The sequence below is a fragment of the Bombus fervidus genome, chromosome 2, assembly GCF_041682495.2.
Source record: "Bombus fervidus isolate BK054 chromosome 2, iyBomFerv1, whole genome shotgun sequence".
Taxonomy (NCBI): domain Eukaryota; kingdom Metazoa; phylum Arthropoda; class Insecta; order Hymenoptera; family Apidae; genus Bombus; species Bombus fervidus.
The window spans coordinates 10,353,336-10,360,231 of NC_091518.1; positions in this window are offsets into that span (position 1 = coordinate 10,353,336).

Consider the following 6,896-nt stretch of genomic DNA (forward strand, 5'->3'; position numbering starts at 1 on the left):
CAATCGTGCTCGTTCAATACGTACATTAATATTCCATGCTTAAAGAAGAAAAACATGTTTTACCAGGTACTAATTAAAACGAACATTTCCACTCGTGTCTAGCTATATCTGATTGAAATACTAAGATACTTCACTGAGATATTAAATGTTTCGAAATGAAATACTCTTCTTATATCTGTAATTCGAATCTCCAGATACAGCTAAAAGAACGAGAAAAGTATTTCAGGGAAGAAGTTTCAAACTCGATATTATCGGGGATACTTTAGATGATGATCAATTCATTTGCTATCGCGTGCCTATAAGACATTCGAAAATTAAATGTAACTATATCTAAATGGAGAATCATCGCAGATCCCCGTTACGCTAAGGGCGGTTTGATCCTACAGCAGTGGCTCCATCACCCCGGAGAAAACCGACCCTTCCTTTTCCTTCGGATTGTTTCTCCGGTGGCTGGGTTATGTGCTTTAGGATAACGTTCCACGATCACGCGATGACTCTCCACCTTTTAACCCAGCAGTTAAGTACGTTTTAGTTACCCCACGGTGAAAGCTACCCTTCCTTCTCTCGTTCCCTCATTTCTCCTTCTCCCTGTATCCTAATACCTTCGGCTCGTACATCTTCATTCGCTCCGCCGTTTCTTAAACACTTAGATTTTATCACCGAGTGCAACGTGTTCCAACAGCGAAACATCATTCGTGAAACGTCGGTCTAGTATCAAGCGAGAAACATTTCGTTTCGTATATCAAACGGAATCGCCGAATATCACGTAACGTTTCAGTCGAATTAAACATTAAATGCAAAATGAAATTATTTCAATTCTTTTAGACCGAATGTTGTTTAATCTTGCTAAAAAAAAAAGTCCTCTTGAAGATCCCTTCGTAATATTCTATTATTTGGTATTCTAATCTACGAAACAGTTTTCATTAAAACGGAATTACAATCAAAAATCGCGTTGTCATGCTCGCATCTCTCTAGAGGATAGAACAACGTCGACAGCATCCCAGGCAAGCCGATATCTTTGACCTATAAATTATAATATGTAAATCGCGAGAGAGCAGAAACATCGAGGGGTCTCGGTGCGCGCGTTCGCAGTGGTAGATAGGTGGTCTGGCAATTACAGAGGCTTACTGTACATACAAATTGCTAGATACTCCTCGCTCTTCCGCCATCTCTCTCCGTCTGCCGCCTCATCTCTTTCTCGTCGGTACCATTTACCGTCCTCCTTCACGGTAGCAACGAAGGACAAACCCCCTGTGCAGAAGCCACGCAGGAGACGCAGTTATATGAAAGCAGCCACTAGAAGGGTATTACCAAAGTAAGAAGTCAGCTTGATGGCTTTGGCCGTAACTTGGTTTTTCGCTCCTATTCCTCTTCTCCTAATTCTCTTCTCCATAAACCTTTGTAGAGTATCCTTACCGTCGGAGGACCTCGCTGTCTTCTCCATAAACCTCTGTTAGAAAGCGCTTTAAAACGACACATTGGTAAACGTCGCGCATTTGCTTTCCCCTGCCAACTAAGAGGATTTGTTTTACGCGGTGAAACATAGCCGCTCGGAAGTACCTATTTCTTCAAACTTATAACCCTCGATAGAGGTCCGACAAGAGCGTGCAAACGACAGTCCGAGTTTTAAGTGTTCGTGCGTTCCACAGAGTAGGTAAGTAAAATAGACGTGGACACCTCGTTGGGATTCGGGTCAGCGGCGTGGAGTTGTTCCTGTTCTTTTGGCTAGCTACGGAGGCGAGACGAAGCCCAAAGCTTGGGAAGAGAAACTAACGGGACAAGGAGACAGCTGCAGAGGGTGAGGAGGTGGATGCCGGACAAATTATCCACCTTCCTCATCCCTTCTCAGCTTTCCAAACCATCCAGCTATCCAGCCATCCTGCAGGACTCCTACCCCGAGAACCCCACGCCCTAATAGTTGCCTATGGGGACGCGATGGGACTCCCGATGGACTGGACAAAATCTCGTGCATTGTGCAATCCAGTCTCTCTCCCCTTCGCCCGTTCCTGTCCACCTCTCTTCTCTCTACCTTCCCTCTCATCCTGCCCGATTCCAAGGAGGGGAAGAGTATATTCCTTCCAATTTGCCAGGGTTGTGCATTCGACGGCAGATCGAAAGATATTGGGGGAAGGAATTTCCTTCTTCCCCGTCTTCCCTGCTTCGTTCTTCTTAAACGTTCTATTCTATTTTTCCTTCCACGCCAATGAGCGCTAGGCTGGTTTCTTATGGCCGTACACACAGGTGAATCGTTATTACCACCGGCGAACTCTTATTCCCTTAGTCTCAAACGAACCTTGGTAAACACAATGCCCTTAATGAGCCGAGTGGCTTCCTTAATTCCTAATAGCGTTCGTTTTTAAAAGAATTCGCTTTTAAAAGCGAATAACCGTGGATAGAATCATCGAGGACAGAAGATTGCGATCTTATCGGATTTCTTATCTTCCCTGCTTTGTATGAGGCTAGGAAGCATAGTAGGTCGCGAGCAAAAAGGAAACAGACTCGCTGGCTGTGCTCGACGTAAACGATTTTCTTTATAGGTCGAATTAAGGCAAGTTTACGCGTCATGTGACAAAATCCCATTTTACGACAGGAGCTGACTCCCGTAAACCTGCTGTTGGTCAAATAATTCCCCGTGATATTGTAGTAGTAACCCTATAGAAGCACGATTTAGTGCGCGGATACACGCGTGACGTGATATCATTACCATACGCATAATTTTTATATTAGCCCGCGGCGGGATTATCGTTTTGTCCTGGAACGGCCGTGTAACCGCGTAATAAAACCCCAGTTTCATGAATACGCGTGACATGAACCCACGCCGGTGCAGCTTCTCCGCGAGACAATTTTATACGAGCCACGATTCGCTATTTACTCCGGCGATCCGCTTTATAACTTTAATGTCTGGCGATTGAAATTAAAATTACTCGTAATCGGACGATCACGCTTAGAGCAAGCGCGATAAGATCCAAGAGGTAAAACGGCTGGCTCGGGGGAAAAGCTGCCAGTGGTGTACGAGTAAAGGCGTGGGTATCAAAAGAGATACAGAGAATGGGAAGAGGGCTGCGGACAAGAACGACCACGTCGTCCAAAACTCCACCGATGAAGCCAGGGAAATACAACGCGGGGACGATTGTAGAGCAGGCAACAAGAGGGATCATTTGAGGAAGATGTAACACGAGACCGTCTACTCGCTACGGCTCATAAAACTGCGCGTTTTATGCTGATGGCGCGCGTCTCGGAGACATTGGCACGAAGAAAAGCAGCGAGAGAGAGGAAGAGAGAACGGAAAGGGAGTAGATCTGGCCGAAGAAAAGTACTACAACAGCCAAGGCCGCCGCGCTAGCGTCGATCAAGGGGTGGCCAAGCAAGCGCGACCGACCAAGTGAAAAAACGATGTAGGCCGATGCGGCTCGTTCTCTTGAGATTATTTTGGCATGGGAGCCAAATGCGAACGGCAGGTACGTTATCCACGCGAGATTTTCTCCGTTTCCACCATGAGGAGAGAGAAAGAGCAAAACTATTCGATCGTTCCCTGATCGGTAGCCGATGTTCCTTGTGCGCTCGATTATGCTGGAACCGGTCGAAAGGGAAATACGTAGCTACGTGCCGTTGGATAGCGTCGTTTGGCTGGCAGCGAGCTTGCAATTTTAAAGCGGCTCGACTCTTCAAAAATCTCTTCTCTCGGCTCTGACGCTGGAAACATCCGACCATGCACGACCACGAACTACTTACAGCCATTTTGCCGTAGGAAATCGATAACGGATTCGCCGTTGCGCAAATTATCAGACTCGATGAAATATTACACCGATAGAAGGGACCGTATACACCGTGAAAGAAGACATCGTCGGTGTTACGTGGTTTTCCCCCCGCCTCTTCCCCCACGAACCAAATAATCACAAAACGAAATTAACGAGCCGCAACGGCGGCTTAAAAAAAGGTGCTTTAATATCGCGCAGTCGTCTCGCAGTCCTCGACCTTCAACGAGTTACGTTCTTATTTGGCAATGCGTTTTATTCCGCTCGTTGGCAAGAAGAAACAGGATTTCGCGGGGCTTTATTTCGGCCGCGGGAGTTAATTGCGATGTACCTGCGCGCGTTGGAGGCATCGAAATACAAAAAGCAGAGCACCACCGTCCTAGCAGGGGCTAGAAAGAAATTAAGTGGATTAGTAGCTTAATGGCGAGATGGTGGTAAACTGAAATAAATATGGTGCTTGCCTGAGAACTGGCTGAATGTAATTATCCGGCTAAGCACTTAGTAATTTCCAACAAGAGAAAAAAACGTGTAGGCATATGTACGTATATACACGTACAGGGTGTCTCGATAGATCCCTGCCAAATTTATGCAACGTATTCTAAAAGATAGATAGAAAAAGGTAGAAAATGACCTATTAAGAATTATTCGAAGGATTCAATCGCAATTATAAGTTAAACTGTGCGACGTTCCTCGATTTCGTAGCTCCGTGTAGTCGATGATAATTAATCGTTAATCGTGATAATAGTAATTAACGCTAAAGATAATAACTTGTTTATTACCAAGCAACTATCGAGACATCCAGTATACATATACTATATACATAGACGTATGGATAGAAGAAAAAGGAAGCAGAAAAGGGAAAAAGTTAAAAGTTATCGAGTATCTGAATCTCGTTACAGACCAATACGGATACTCCTAGGCAATTATTTTTTATCCTCTCTTTCTGGCTGGTTCCCTTTCCGAATACAATTGAATACGATCGCCGGCGGGAGAAGTAAATTCGCGATAGGGAAAGGAAATGAGCAGCAGAAGAGGCTCGCGAACTGAAACCGGGGAGGGCACAAAAGAAACGAGGGCTAGCCGTTAAAAGTTGAAAACGCGTTTGCGCGCAACTGTTTCATTGTAATAGCCGAAGTTCTTGGTCGCTTCGTGTTGCCTTTATTATTTTATATTTCGTGGCACCACGGCACGGGCAGATAACAGAAATTATACGCGCGTTTTCAAAGTGAAACAACCGTTAGCGGAGCAATACGAAACTTTAATTCGCGACGATACCAACTCGCTCGATTTCATCTTCGCGAATATCTTCAGTCGGGGAACTTAATTCCAAAGGGATTCATGTCCCAGCCTAATTTCTTCGATCGGACAAAGATACGAATCCACCGTCTGGCATCGAGAAATTTCGAAAATTTCGCGGCAAGTATCCCCCGATCCTCGGGAAATTAAGCCACTAATGAGACCAGTCACAAATGAATCGACGTTGAGCCTTCCGTTCCGCCTATAATTACTTCTTTTAGACCAGTTACCGTCTTTTTTAAAGCTTGGAACTCGTTAAGGTAATGCTGCCCGCCACAGCACAGCGAATTGTTACCGAGAAATAGTTCCACTCTTGGAGAATTATTTATACGGCCACGACATTATCGAGTTGAATATTTACGAGCTGAAATGCTGAGATTAATTGGAACATCAATTAATAAATTACATCGATATTCAGCAATGCTCAACACATCTATTCAGATTTAGATGTAAATTTCAGGAGAAATGTTTAATTGGATATAAATCAATCGACGTAGGATGTTAAACGATATAGAATTATATTAACATACAGGACCAGGATTCTCTTTGTCTTTTCTTCATTGAGCGTGTTCTTCTAATTTTATGCTTCGATATTTTATATTTAGAATTGTATCGATATATATAACATTTAACATGATTTACCATTTATTGGAGATTTATACATATGGGTGATATCAACGTAATCGAACGTCAACCAGACGCGTTTCTACCAGTTAGTTAGGTAGTCACGTTGCTACTCCTCCGACATCCACCTAACACGCACAAGTGCGTTCGACGCACGTGTTACGGACTGGCCGCGAGGTACACGCATGCACGATCGTATATAATATAGTGGATCTGCGTCCTCTGTAACGTAATCAGGGCTGACACAATTAATCACTGGACCATCCAACCCTGCCGAACCATTAGCGATCGAGACACTTGGTTTCACAGGGGGCATGGGTTACGCATCTCCATGCCTGAAAATGCATTGTATTGGTGCGCAAAATACAGATATGTTGTGGCACAGACGACACACGAATGCACTTACGCTAATATTATGACAAAAAAAACGAAAGAAAAATGAGAAGCAAATTAACGAGTTAAGAATCAGTTGGAAATATAAACCAACGAAATACGTTTCAATTTCTGATTTATTGAAAATACATTAGACGAATTCGTTGGAATTTATAAGAATCTTTCGTTATTTTATGCAAATATCATGTACAAAGGTTCTACCATTCTGATATATATGAAAAGCAGCCACGTGACTCATCGAAAGTCGACGAACTTTCTCGTCTACAATTAACGTCTGACTGGCTCGAAATTTTCGAGCCGCAACATCGATTGCTCCCCAACCAGAGGAGCGATGCTCGTTAGACCGTTTTCGTCGAATTTCACCGCGCAATGCGGGCCCGTGATTAATTGGCGGCATTGTTTCTCGTTAGTTTATTATATGATGAAGCGACTCGCCTATCGACCTCCATCAACGGCTGATTGACTCCGATATCGCGGAAATCTAGTTCAGAGACGCGTCGCTGCCCTCGCGGATCATATTAAACGGAACGCAGGGCACGATGCTGGGAGCACGGTCGATCGATGAGCAAAAGGGGAATCGCAGACATCGTGGCAGCGAGTAGCAGGCTTGATTAACTTCACTCGGTCGGGCAAGTTGAAAAACCTTCGATACGATCTTTATCGTGTACCGTAAAGAACTACTACCACCGGTAATTAATTATACAGAAGAGGAAGTTCACCCAAGTTTCCTCATTTTTTTCATGAAAAGATCTCTTTCTTACTCCCTCTCTATTTATCTTTCTCCCTTCTTTCTATCAAGTTGGAACACGATCGTTACTTTTAATAGAG